The sequence below is a fragment of the Carassius auratus genome, chromosome 45 (genome assembly GCF_003368295.1).
Source record: "Carassius auratus strain Wakin chromosome 45, ASM336829v1, whole genome shotgun sequence".
In the NCBI taxonomy this organism is placed as follows: Eukaryota; Metazoa; Chordata; class Actinopteri; order Cypriniformes; family Cyprinidae; genus Carassius; species Carassius auratus.
In genome coordinates this window covers 15,024,422-15,039,343 of record NC_039287.1, presented here as the reverse complement: position 1 = coordinate 15,039,343, position 14,922 = coordinate 15,024,422, and the positions used below count along the sequence as shown (strand labels likewise).

Sequence of the window (14,922 nt, the reverse complement as noted above, 5' to 3'; positions counted from 1 at the left end):
TAGTTTTTATTATTTTAGCTCAAATATTAGCGTGTGACGGAAATGAGCTGAATACATATACATGCATTTAGCAGATGCTTTTATCCAAAGCAACTTACAAAAGTGCACCACAAGCAATCTGACATTGAAAAATGTACCTGGCTAAAATGTTTACCAATATCTAAATGTTTACTTGATACATTTCTTTCTTCTTTGATAGAATAAACAATTAAAACGATAAAAAATTAAAAGTATTTCAGAAAGATGTGTAAAACCACTAAATTTACAAGACAAATCTTTGTACTTTCAGCTTGATCTGCCACAATGGAAGCAGCTACACTGACCCTTCTGGGTAATTATCTGCTGAGTCATTAAGAAGAGCATGGTGAGGGCAGATGTCACGATCTATGGCCCGATGTGTCATCACGCTTTTGTAAATCTAAATATAAATGCACAGAGAGGAGCAAACAGCCTGCCTCATCTGCTTCATTACGGTGGAGATTCACAGTATTACTGAGGTTTGAGTGGAGTGGAGCTGGTCCCAACCCACTCCTGTTAGCTGCCACCCACCCACCTACACACACACACACACACACACACACACAAGCATAGGCTTGTTAATCACACTTCCAACAAATGATGAACAGGTCGCAGAAATGACTACATACATTCACACACACTGCAAAACCTCCACACACACACACACACACTCAGAGAATCAATGATCTGTCCTGAATCCTAAAAACACCACCTCCATTCTGAGGAATGTGGTGAATAAAAAGGGAAACATGCGCACAACACACATATGCACGCATACACCCCCTTGCACGCACGGTCTCCATGGAAACAAGTGGGAGAGTGGCCCGGCCCACTCTCTTCTGTGGACCGAGAGAGGAGGATGAGAAAGAGAGAGGAAGAATGAAAGAGATGCAAAATACAGAGCCAGAACAGCGGAGAGTGAAACAAAGCAGAGAAATCCAGAAAGAGCTGCAAAGCATCACTTTAGAAGACACTATGGATTAAAATCAGACTTAGTTTCTGCTACAGCGCACAGTCCAGCGTGTGTATGACTGATATGCCCGATCAGAACTCAAAGCCAAACACTGCTTTGACACCCAACAGCTGAAATGATGGGAAACACTGCACTGCACCACAGCACTAATGTATACATCAAGCAGGAAACCCCCTCTTGTGTGCACTGAATACTAATAGCCATGATATGATTGGCTAGCATTGATGTACAAGCTGTGTTCTCAAGCAAAACCGTGTGATATATATATATATATATATATATATATATATGACTAGGAATGCCGTTATGAAGTTTCCTAAAAAGGAAAATTGAGCAGCTTATTGTACAGTGATAGAGTACAGATTTACATGTTACATTGAGGGAATCAGAATTAAATATCATGATATTATCCGATGGCATTAGTACTAATTCCAGGTATGGGTCACCATACTTGGCCATGTCACGTCACTTTCATTTGCAAAAGTACACCAGTATCTATGTCAATGAATACCATGGAATTACTTGTATAAAAAAAAAAAAATCAGGTACTCATGACTTTTACATTATGAATATGCACTATTATCCAAAGTTTAGGCTCCAACCCTTAAAAAAACCTCACCTGCCTGTACTTCAGTAATCCTGAATGGATTGATGAGCTTGTTCAGGCGTTTGATTAGGGTTGAAGCTGAACTCTGCAGGTCTGCGGCTCTCTAGGACCGAACTTGCCTACCCCTGACTTAAACTTCAGTTGTATGTATGTTGTACTATAGTTGAGATATCATTAAAAACATTTTTTTTAAGTTACATCACATTCTTCTAACCAAAAGTAGCTAATAAAGATTCATTAATAATATAGGATTCATTAAAAATTAAAAAAATGTTATAGGAATAATAAATTGAAATTTAGAATAAATATTTAATTAATTAATTAATTATTTAATTTAAATCATTTGAATAATGTGATATATGTGTACTATATGTGTGTGTGTGTGTGTGTGTGTGTGTGTATACGTGTGTGTGTCATTTTATATATACATACTATATATGCGTATGCATGCATGTGGATAATTTTTAAACCATATTAATTACACAAACCAAACTGACAAACTGATATGTACATGCAAATCAAACACATTAGGTGATAATCAAACAGTGACGTAGGTTGTAAATGTCATAGTTTTGTCACATTACTCATTGGAAAAAGTAATCTTTACTGAAAAGCGGGAATGTTAAAAGTTACTTTGGTACTAAATCGATAATACATCAATAAAGATAACATTCTGTAATATTGTTAGTAGCAAATTCTATTTGCTCATGTGTTTGCACACTGCAGAAAGCATCACATCTCAAATCTGATTTGTAAATTTAAAAAAAGATTTGTGAATTATGATGCTAAATAGAAGTTTTGTATTTTCCCATCATTGTACCTCAAATTGTAAAGCGTGACACTAGCTACACCAAGGTCATGGGTTCGAGAGAATGAATAATAAATAATAATAATAAACTTTATTTTATAAAGCGCCTTTAAAAGCAGCTTCTCGAAGCGCTGAACATAATATAATCAATACAATAAAAAACTATACAAAATCAACAAGCAAATGCAAGTTTTAAAAAATAAGTCTTAAGCTGAACCTTAAAAACATCATCATTCTGAGCGTCCCTAAATTCAAGAGGCAGAGAATTCCAAAGGAAAAGAGCATAGAAAGAGAAAGCCTTATCACCCATAGATATTAGTCGAGTTCGAGGAACAACCAACATGTTTGACTGAGAGGAACCCAATCTACGACTAGTAGTGAATGGCTGTAATAATTCTGTACGGTAATATGGTGCCAGTCCATGTAATGCTTTAAAAGTAAGCATCATAATTTTGAAATCCACTCTAAACCTGACCGGAAGCTAGTGCAAAGATTCTAACACTGGAGTAATATGACTGCCAATCCTATAGTCCCAGTTAAAATCCTAGCAGCAGAATTTTGTACATATTGCAACTTATTCAGTGTAGTTTTAGAAGCTCCGGCTAAAAGAGCATTACAATATTCTAACCGCAAGACAACAAAGGAATTTACAATATTAGCATTTCCACGACTATAAAATTTAACCTAGGACGCAATCTTGTAATATATATATATATATATATATATATATATATATTAGGGGTGTAACGGTTCACAAAATTCACGGTTCGGTTCGATACGATACACTGATGTCACGGTTCGGTTCGGTTCGGTTCGATACGTTTTAGATACAGCAAAATGTAAAAACATCTCAACTTTTCAGAATGCCGCAAGCGCACCGCGGGTCATGTGACAAGAACTAACCAATCAGCTTCATCCTTTCCCGTAACAACGTTGAGAGCTCAGCCAAGATGAAGGATCAGCTGATCATAGTTGTATATGGATTGCAATTTTGAAATAAATTTAGTAGCAGCGCTACTGCAAGCGATTTTTAGAGCTGCAAATCCATTTATCCTTCGCTGAAATTTCCGCGTCTCATGGAGAGAGCACGTCATTGTTGCTTAGCAAAGACAGACGCCTCATGAGCGCTTCTGCCCAAGCGCTTTGGAAAGGAGGAGAAAGACGCGCTTAGCGTTTTCCATGCGTTTTTAGGCACGATATGTGAACGGCCCCTAAGGCGCTCGCTCACTCAGCACGCGCTGAAAGCTCGTTGCAAAATGTCGAATGCCTAACAGACCAGAAATATAAGATCCTAAAATAACCAACAGGTCTGGTGTTTGGGTTGGATTCCCTGTAAGCTATAGTGTCTAAATGCTGCAGGGATAGTTTGCTGCGTGCATGTTTCTCCTTTTTTTCGTCTTTTCCCAGATAGTACTGACGTATTTTTTATTTTTTTTATTCCCGCTGGTGTACCCTGTCATGTTGCAGATGCGACATACCGTTGTTTTTTTATCCACCACTCTCTTGCCATCACCATTATAGCTTAAAGGGAATCCAAAATGCACCCAAACACCAGACCTGTTGGTTATTGGAGGATCTTCTCATTTCTAGTCTGTTAAACGCATTGGCTATTTTGCAACGAGCCTTCAGCGTGTACTGAGTGAGCGAGCGCCTGCTGAGTAGCCTAACATAAACATATAAGATGGTGTTTTTTTCTTCTTCGGGAGTGTCAGGGGCGTTGCCTGTTACGTTGTTTGGGTTATTGGGCTACCTTGTTGAACGCATATCATTATATTTCTCTCTCTCTCTTTTTTTTTTTTTTTCAAATATAATTAATTACTCCAACGAACCGTTCGGTATACATAATGCGTACCGCGTACCGAACCGAAAGCGTCGTACCGAACGGTTCAATACGAATACGCGTATCGTTACACCCCTAATATATATATATATATATATATATATATATATATATATATATATATATATATATATATATATTGTGACGAGTCAGCTGCCTCCTCCCTGATTATCACCGGCACCCCGTCCTAAATCGCCGCCCTTCACCAGGCTCCCGACTGGAGTGGGTGTGTGAGAGGAGGGCCGCCGGACTCCGCCCCTTGCCTGGACCCTTCCTTGATGAACACTGCCCGACCTACACAAATCCCGCAGCACGACGAGGACACCAGATCCCCTGTTATTTTGGACACTTTCCCCCTTTGGCCACTTTTATTCCCTTTGTTTTATGATTTCTGTTAATAAAAGCCTCTCCGAGGCCTGACGCCACGCCCACTGTGTCTGTCTTGTGCTCCTCCCGTGACACTGGTGGAGAATGCGGGCAGGCGGAGCCTAGACAGCGCAGTTGGGAAACGTCTGGTGACGTCACTCCCTCTCGCTTGCAAACGTTCGTGAGAACCCAGACTGGGACGGAGGAAAACTGGGGACAGCCTCCCAGCCACACAAGGGGTAAGTGACTTTTCCATTGTCATTTTACCCTGTGGTTGGTTGAGGCTGTCACTAAAACCCGGTTTCTCTGTCCCTGTTCCGGCGCGCTGCGAGAGGGAGGACCGCCCGGAGAGGAATCCCTGCCCACTCCGACCGTTTGGAGTCTGGTTGAGGATGGTAGCACTCCCGTGTGGGTGGCGCCCTGGTGACGGGGATGTCGCTTGGGAGGGGGAATGTGACGAGTCAGCTGCCTCCTCCCTGATTATCACCGGCACCCCGTCCTAAATCGCCGCCCTTCACCAGGCTCCCGACTGGAGTGGGTGTGTGAGAGGAGGGGCGCTGGACGAGTCAGGGCTGGCGGCGTGTGATGGGGCACACCTGAAGGAAGTGGAGCCTCATTACCGCCGCTGTTTAAAAGCCCAACGCGCCTCTCCTCAGGAGACCGGTCTCTTCCCCGTGCATGCACGCTGGTGTCCTCGTGGGTCCAGGAAGGGTGCGTTGAGGGACTCCCGCGCCACCAAGACGTGAGCTGCCGGACCCGCGATCCGGATGGGAACCGCACCCGTATACACGGCCGACGGGCCAGGATGCCGGGCCGTCCATCCCCTACCAGCGCCGCGGCCAATGAGAGAGACGCGGCCGCTAGGAGAAGCCGCCGCCCCTCGCGCCCCGGACCTAGGAGGGGAGCGCGTGCGGCCGCCGGACTCCGCCCCTTGCCTGGACCCTTCCTTGATGAACACTGCCCGACCTACACAAATCCCGCAGCACGACGAGGACACCAGATCCCCTGTTATTTTGGACACTTTCCCCCTTTGGCCACTTTTATTCCCTTTGTTTTATGATTTCTGTTAATAAAAGCCTCTCCGAGGCCTGACGCCACGCCCACTGTGTCTGTCTTGTGCTCCTCCCGTGACAATATATATATATATATATATATATAATTTTTTATTTTTCGCAATTTTGCAATTTTGAAATTTTGCAATATCATGAGGTTTTAAATGTATATAAATCTGTTTGTCATTGGCATACAAATGGCAATGAAGGCTGAGTGATCTCAAAAGGTGGCCTAAAGGTGACAAATAAATGTTAAAAAGTAAAGGACCTAAAACTGACCCCTGAGGGACACCAGTTGAGACAGAAATAATCTCAGACCTATAACCACCCATAGATACAAACTGGTAGCGGTCAGTAAATTAAGACCTAAGCCATCTTAAGGCAGTCCCAGACACACCAAACACTCTTTCAAGACAAGTTAGTAGTAGACTGTGATCCACAGTATCAAACGCAGCTCTTAGATCAAGAAGAATAAGAATAGATGTTGCACCAGAAACAGAAGCCAACAACAAATAATTGGTGACTTTGACCAAGGCTGTCTCAGTATTGTGAAATTTACGAAAACCCAACTGGAGAGGTTCAAAAAGATTATTGACTGTGAGATGGTTACAAAAATGAGAGGCAAAAATACTCTTAAGTAATTTTGACAAAAACAGGAGATTTGAAACAGGACAAATGAACTGACTACGCTTATATTTATGAATCTAGCAATTGCTTTTATCCAAAGCAACTCTCGAAAGAAGAACGAAAACAATTCACAGAAAAATGTGACTAAAATTGTATACCAATATCTAAACGGTTGCTTGAATAATTGATGCACAACAAGAAATTTCGAAAAACATCCCAGTTTTTTTGTACTGTACATACAATAGAAGTCAATAAAGTCTAGTGCAGGGAGGTAAAACTCAATTCCTGGAGGGCCAGAGCCCTGCAGAGTTTAGATTCAACTCTAAGGCTACGTCCACACGAAGCCAGAGCTTTCCCTATCCAATTTTTTTTCCTTGTCTCTGAGTCCACACTAAATCACAAAACTGACACAAAATGATGTAGTACACACACCAGACCAGCATGTGGCACTGTAATTCTGCCACAAACATACACTAAAAATGGAGAAGAAGACTTGGACTTTGCGCATAAACCTTGTGCGCGGTATACAAACAAACATGGAACAATAAGTTTATTAATCTATGTTCATGTTAGTTAAAAAGACAGTCATCCAGTGTTTGTTCATGTTTTTGTTCCTGTTACGTGACATAGCGGTGTCTGACTATGGGCGAGACGTGGGCTGATGACGTCATCATTTCAGAAAATATACGGATTTACTGTCCAAACGAAAACGCAAGGGCAGCATTTTCAGATTTATCCACTCTGGGGTTTTTTCTGCTGGCACCCTACCCTAATTTAGTGCTATTTAGACACCACGGGCTCTGAACAGCATGAGGGTGAGTTATTGATGAAAATCTTAAATATTTGGGGAAATATACCTTAAATTTGTAGTTGCTAACTATAGTTAGTTAGACCCAACACTGCAATGGTATGTGTCCCAAAACCACTTTATTACCATGTTACAGTACATGTACAAAAACTACTATGGTGAATACAAAAAAAAAAAAAAAAGTAACCCTTGACTATGTCCAATAAAACATATTATATGTTACATGCAGTTTTTAAAGTTTCAGTGTGTGTGTGACATGCATATTTTTTGTATATACTGTGTCTAAGTATCAGTTGGTTTCATTTTACCGGCATCATATATAGTTCATGCAGGTGAGAACACTGCGTTTATGGCTGGTCTGAGTCGTGATTAAGTGTGTGGACACATAATCTCAATCACACACAGTCTAACATACACACACACACACACACAAAAGTGTGTAAGAGGTGCTCATGGCTGTCAGATGCTCGGGCCCTGCAGTGTGGAGAGTTTCGAGTGAGCTGCAGACCTTTGGCTCAGTGTGTAACAGAGCATCCGAGAGAGAAAGACAGAGAGAGAGAGATAGAGTGGAGAACCTTGAATCTTCATCAGCCAACACCAGTGACAGGTTTCCACAAGACTTTGCGTATGGGCAAGCCTGGATTGAGTACCATAGACAACCTCAAGTCCACCTCATACTGCACCACACATAAACGCACAGGAACTCAATGTGCTGTTGGCATGTCCTCGCGTGAATGATGCCCCACCGTCAGGCAGCAGAGCATAAAATCACATCTCTCCACATGGAGAAGGTTGCAATATTGCTAGGCAACGTTCCTATCCTCTCCAGTTCAAAAATAGAGCTACAACCTGTGCCTGCCACACTAGAGCTGATATTAATGTCTACAGTGAATTAGAAGATAACAGGTTAACAGCATGTCACCTAAATCCTCCACGCACAGAAATGCACACACGAGATATAGACCTACGGCTGTTTACACGTCAAACTAAAAAAATGATGTTCTGGATTAAGTCTGACACCTTCCACTACCACATCCCATGCACACCTCAGCACATCTTCATTCATTTCTCAGAGCAACTGGTTCTCTAGAGATACAGACTTGTTTTGATTGGACTCACCTCTGTGCAGGAAGCATCACATACAAGTCTTCTTCAAACCATCCCAGAAAACCAGAAGATAGTTATGAGAGAGAGAGAAATCACACACACACACAGGCTGATAGTCCAAGCAGTCTGAAAAAAAAAAAAGTCCTGTGTCTTTTCCCGTTTTTACGTTGTTCCCCCCTATCTCTGCCTCTCTGCTGTCTCTCTTTCCCGTGGCCTCCCCCAAAGCAGAGGAGTGGAGAGGAGAGGAGACGATCTCCCCAGCGCTGGTGTTAAGCTGTGCGTTTAGAGCTCCTCTGCAGCGATCTCGGCATCTTCCACGGACTCCACTGGCACACGGCAAAACGTGGAGCCAGATACCGGATTCAGGATTCTTGATTGTCACTGGCCCCTGCTCACTCAGGAATACTAATCTGTATTCTTATTATTTCATCTGTATCATTTGTCATCGTATTCTGCTCTGACTGTAAATGTCAAAACCATGCCTCATATCCAGTCGAGGGAGGAGGGGGGGGGGATTCAGTCCTGTTAAAAAAGGAATCCTCTTTCTCTTACGATGATGATGATGATGATGATGATGATGATGATGGTGATGATGTCACTGTTTCAGTTTTTTTATTTCTGCATCATTGTCATCACAGAGGGAACCTGAGATGGCCACATTAGGAAGCCCATAATTTCCCGTTGGGAAACACATTAGCACACCGGAGAGATTGTAATCACTAGGTAACAACAATTACAATGTTTGTTGGAGAATAAAAAGAATAAAATGTCTTGACAACTTTATTGTATGTATTTTTACAGTAGGAATTTCTATCACTTTTACATTTTTTAACACTTTCAGGTATGTTTAGGGGTATGTTATTTTCCAACACAGCTTTAGGGTTAACTCACCCCAAAATGAAAATGATGTCATTAATTACTCACCCTCATGTCGTTCCAAACCCATAAGACCTTTTTTGATGAAACTTGAGAGTTATCTGACCCTCCATAGACAATGCAACTGAAATGTTCCCAGTTCCAGAAATGTAGTAAACACATCGGTAAAACAGTCCAGTGACATCAGTGGCTCAATTTCATTTTTGTGATGCTTTTTGCGCAAAGAAAACAAAAATAAAATAGTTTACTCAACCATCTTTCTCCACGAGTTACGTCTTCTGCCATTTTGGAGAGTGGCCAAGAATGCATTGGATGTAATCAGCACTGTTTATGTTCAGGGGGAAAAGTGTGCACATGAATGTAATGTGTGCATTGTAATACTCTCTAAAATGTAAGAAGACGTAAGAATGGTTGAGTAAATTATTTTATTTTTGATTTATTTGCGGGGAAAAAAAGTATTCTCGTAGCATCGCAAAACTGAAGTTGAGCCACTGATGTCACATGGTCTGTTTTACCGATGTATTTTCTACGTTTCTGGACCTGGGAACATTTCAGTTGCATTGATGTCTATGGAGGGTCAGACAGCTCTCCGATTTCATCAAAAATATACTAATTTGTGTTCCGAAGATGAACTAAGGTTTTATGGGTTTGGAATGACACGAGAGTGAGTAATTCATTATATCAATTTCGGTAACACTTTAAAATAATGGTCCGTTGTTAATAAGTAACTACGCAGGAAGTAATAGGTAGTACTACATTAACACTTAACTTAATACTATTAACTAATATAGAAGCAAGATTAACTAAGCAGTAAGTAATAGCTCATTTAGGACATAGGTAGTTCCTTATTAGGTATTTGATAATTACTAAAGAAAAATATCGTCATTGAGAACTACTTTGGAACTATGGCAAACTAATGAAGAATAACTAATTAATTACTAATCACAACAGCTACGTCTATAAAGTGAACAATTAGCTTCTTTATGGAAGCGTATATATATATATATGTATATATATATATATATATATATATATATATATATATATATACATATATATATATATATATATATATATATATATATATATATATATATATATATATATACATATATATATATAGAGAGAGAGAGAGAGAGAGAGAGAGAGAGAGAGAGAGAGAGCCTATCCATATGATATATTTAATGAGCTCCATTACGTTCAATGTCTCCAACTCTAATAACTTTAACGTTAGTGATATTATGCTGGGGAGGGCTTTTCTTTAGGAAGTGACAATAAATAATGATGTTCTCTTGTCAAAACATATTTGCATCCTTCATGAAAACATTGACTGCATTTATAGTGTTAAGCACAAAACAACATCTTCCAGATTACAGTGTCTGGTAGAATATCACTAGTTCCTCACAGAAATATATGGCTGTACAGTATGTGTCAGATAATTTTATTGTAATTTACTTGTGAAATCCATGACTCATTTCTCGAGTGTTCAACGTGATCTCATGAGAATACGTGTGTATTTTTACGTTAAATGTGGTTCTATCACACGTATATTTACTTACGTTTTCATGCACATAGAAACGTACAATTTAGACGTATTTATAGCAGTAAAACGTACAAATACTTACGTGTTAGCAGCTAAAAAAACTTAAATATTCTAACGTAAAGTGTGAATGTATATGAATTCCCATGTATTAATATTAAAATCGTGGCTTTAATTATTTAAATCTGTTTTATTTAATTGTCATATCAATACATGTTTTTATTAAATTTATTGAAAGCAGTTTACTCGTCTATTTAATAGGAAATAACATTTCTGTGCATGCTGCAAACCATAGATACACAAAAGCACAGCATACAATTACAAATCACATCCATTTTATTTGTTTGCTGTACTGCATATCTTTAGAATCCAGATGTTTGCAAGGAACATATCCAAATTCAGCCTTTTATCAATGGATCTTCATATTCATTCTCAGCTACAGCGTCCGTCACAGTCAAAGCTCGCGCTTGATATGATTCGAATTTGAAAATAGCACCAGTGCGCCACGTTACGACATGATTTACGGCACTGATATCGAACGCTCATTGGTCCTCATCCAATTCGTCACAGATTGCGACATGTCGTGTTTCAGTTTATGACATTTGAGTACTGCACCAGTGCGCCTTCACGGAGAGAAGACAGATACATAATTTCATGGATTAATAAAATTAAATTCTGCTCTGTACCCTATAAAAACTATTACCTCCATATAGAGGACTGCGACTGGAACTCATTATCATTTGAACTACTTTTGGTACCACTTTTGATATTTTCGCAAAAAATAAATGATTAACGTTACGTTTGTTTGTTTGTTTGTTATTTGTTTATTTATAACAGTAACGTTATGTAGTTTTAAAAAATGTTGTCTTTAAAATAAAAAAATCTTTCACTTTAAAATAATGGTCCAGAACACTAGTAGTTCATGCGGACTGACAAGGAAACGCTTGAGTAATTAGTCAGGAGTTAACATGTTTTTCACTTTAAAATAATGGGCCAGATCACTAGTAGTTCCTGCGGACTGACAAGGTAACATTGATTAATGAGTCATGGATTTCACAAGTAATTTACAATAAAATTATCAATTATTATTAAATTATTAATTATATATTTCTGTGAGGAACTATTGATATTCTACCAGACACTGTAATCTGGAAGATGTTGTTTTGTGCTTAACACTATAAATGCAGTCAATGTTTTCATGAAGGATGCAAATATGTTTTGACAAGAGAACATCATTATTTATTGTCACTTCCTAAAGAGAAGCCCTCCCCAGCATAATATCACTAACGTTAAAGTTATTAGAGTTGGAGACATTGAACTTAATAGAGCTCATAAAATATATCATATGGATAGGCTATATATATATATATATATATATATATATATATATATATATATATATATATATATATATATATATATATATATATATGAAGAGTTCAGATGCAAAAACCTCTAAATGCCATCTGAAATTTTCATCTAAAATTAGGAATTTTTTCAGGCTCCTATATTTATGTTCAGTTATTTCACTTTAATAGCCTGGAAAAGGACCTGCACATTGCCATTAAAGTAAAATGACTCAATTTAAGCATAGGAGCTTGATAAAAATCCTAATTTTAAATGAAAATTTCAGATGGCATTTAGAGGTTTTTGCATCTGAACTCTTCATATATATATATATATATACACGTTTCCATAAAGAAGCTAATTGTTCACTTTATAGACGTAGCTGTTGTGATTAGTAATTAATTAGTTATTCTTCATTAGTTGGCCATAGTTCCAAAGTAGTTCTCAATGACAATATTTTTCTTTAGTAATTATCAAATAACTAATAAGGAACTACCTATGTCCTAAATGAGCTATTACTTACTGCTTAGTTAATCTTGCTTCTATATTAGTTAATAGTATTAAGTTAAGTGTTAATGTAGTACTACCTATTACTTCCTGCGTAGTTAACAACGGACCATTATTTTAAAGTGTTACCTCAATTTCATTTTGGGGTGAATTAACCCTTTAACCTACAGACACGCCCCGAACATTTGAATCCTGTCTGAACTAGAGCTGAAGATCTTTGCCCGAACCCGATGGGACCCGATGGGATTCGGTCAGGTTCGGGCTTAATTTCTATCATCTTACCCAGGCTCGGGCCGGGCTCGGGCTTGCGCTCCAGTTTGCGAGGTAAACGAGCGGACATGTGACGTGTTTCGATTAGCGCGAGAAAGATGCGAAAATGAACGCTGAACAGGTGTAACGGAGGCTCGCCTCTGGTGATTACGTTTTGGTTGCACCAGCAACTAAAGCAAACTCTGAGGTGTGGAAAAGTTTTGACCATGCTTATAATGAGAATAATGAGTGAATAATGACGCACCATCAGTGAGCGCAGGAGCGCGCTGAATACATCTACAGTGGATTCAATCATTTTCCTCCACAAACATGTAGACCAAGCCTAATCTCTGTGAGTAAAGGTTTTTCAAATGATAACTAAATATTCATTGAGTCTTAAATGCATAATGTTGACAGAGTATTTACGCTAATGTTGGCATTATTCTTTTATTAAATAAAGCAAATCCGGCGGAGCCTTTATCTTAATTTCGTTATTGCCAAATACCCATCTTAATTTAAAATTTATCTTAATTAATTTTTTTTTAAATGACTTGTTTTTATTGGTGCGTTGGTCTATTTATAGGTTAAATGAGCCTATGTCTAGAATGCTGAGATGTTACGATGTGACACAGGACTTATTTTATTTCTTTATTCCAACTTCCAAGTGGTCTAGTCTACGTTAGTTATGAGTAAATTATGTTAAAACATGAATAAATTACTAATTGTTGACAAAAGGCAAAAGAGCTGTATGCGTGCGCACATTTGAATAATGTCGGGCTGTAAACGGGTTCGGGCTTTAAAAAAGCTGTAAATCAAAATGTACTTGTCGGGCTCGGGCCGAAACCTGTCGGGCTCGGGTCCTGTCGGGCCTAACTTTTAAGGCCCGCTTACAGCTCTAGTCTGAACCAACATAATAAAAATGTGGCCTGCACGCGTTTTAGCACCACTTACTTGGACAGTTCACTTTGAATCTGCCGCGAAAGGTGAAGTAAGGTAAGTAATATCTGTGTTGCAGTAATGTCGCCACAAGCACGTATTTCCAATGAGCCTGGGTTGCTACATAGTATTGTGCAAGAAATCAAACTAAAATATATTTTTATTAATCAACAATTTGCCCTGTAATTATTATTGTAATTGTGTGAAATGTATTAAAAGTTATTGGTGTTTTACTAAAGTGTTCATTTCAGATCAGCTGGAAAGTGCATTGAACTGTATGTATGGGAGAGGAGTTTTGCAAAAACCCCATCCTTTTATTAATTCCACTGTATGCCTTAATTTTAGCTTAACATTGAACTACTGCACTATCTTCAACTATAACGTCAAGTTTAAAACGATCAAGTCTGGCCTCTAGCAAACATTTTGCTTGTATTTTGCTTCACAAAATAGTTGGGTAGTACTGGGAAGTGAATCTGTTTTGTTCGTGAAGTTGTTTGTAGTAGCAGCTAAAATCCACATGAAATTAATTTCTGCAAAATTACTTTTTGATCATATTATTTCTTGTTTGCATGTTTTGTGACACTTTCCATGTGAAATGTCTGGTGCTAAATGCATGCTCAGTTTTATACATAACAGATGAACATGAATCTGGTAATGTTTTATTAAATTGTTGTTGTACTTATTGTGGCAGTTTGGAAATGAAATGTCAGGTTAATGGTTTTAAATCATGTGCAGTTGCTTTTTCTAGACTTTGATTCATGCAGATGTGGGAGACCAAACTCTTGTGGAGAAGTTTTGCATTCCACTACATATACATTGTTTCATGAACTCTGACACATACATTTATTTGATGAGACAGTGTTGCAAGAAAGTGGAGTAGATGGTATATTTTCAAATTTTTAATTCATTATTCCTTGTAATTTCTGACCAAATAATAAAATGTCATGTTTTTTTTAAAGACTATTGTGACAGCAGCATACACTACATAGCATCCAGTGAGTAGTGAATAGTGAGTCTAGTGAAGGAATGAACGTTTTGAACACAATATATGCATGGATGTGTAAATTGCAATAATGCCTGTGATGCTTATTTTGTCTGATGTGAATCATGCGTTGAAATCCACAACACGATGACATGAAAAGATTTCTTTCTCCTTTTCGAAACTGACTCGTACTGTACATCAGTCTCTTGGTATTGTTCTTGCCTTTTGCCATTACTATGGCAACTGATTTCGATATAGCCTACTGGACATTGACTACTT

At 38.7% G+C, this 14,922-nt stretch overlaps 1 protein-coding gene across 5 annotated transcripts in view; it reads right to left on the bottom strand.

Moving 5' to 3' along the window:
* Positions 1 to 14,922, bottom strand: part of LOC113063393 (disks large-associated protein 2-like) — a 142,786-nt gene that overhangs the window by 116,319 nt on the left and 11,545 nt on the right. The window contains exon 1 of one of the 5 annotated variants that reach the window (XM_026233752.1): positions 8,219 to 8,692. The exons of the other annotated variants lie outside the window; for them this stretch is intronic. The gene's annotated coding sequence lies outside the window, so the exon portion shown is untranslated. Of the gene's footprint in view, positions 1 to 8,218; positions 8,693 to 14,922 lie in introns of those variants that run through there. 5 annotated transcript variants of the gene reach the window in all.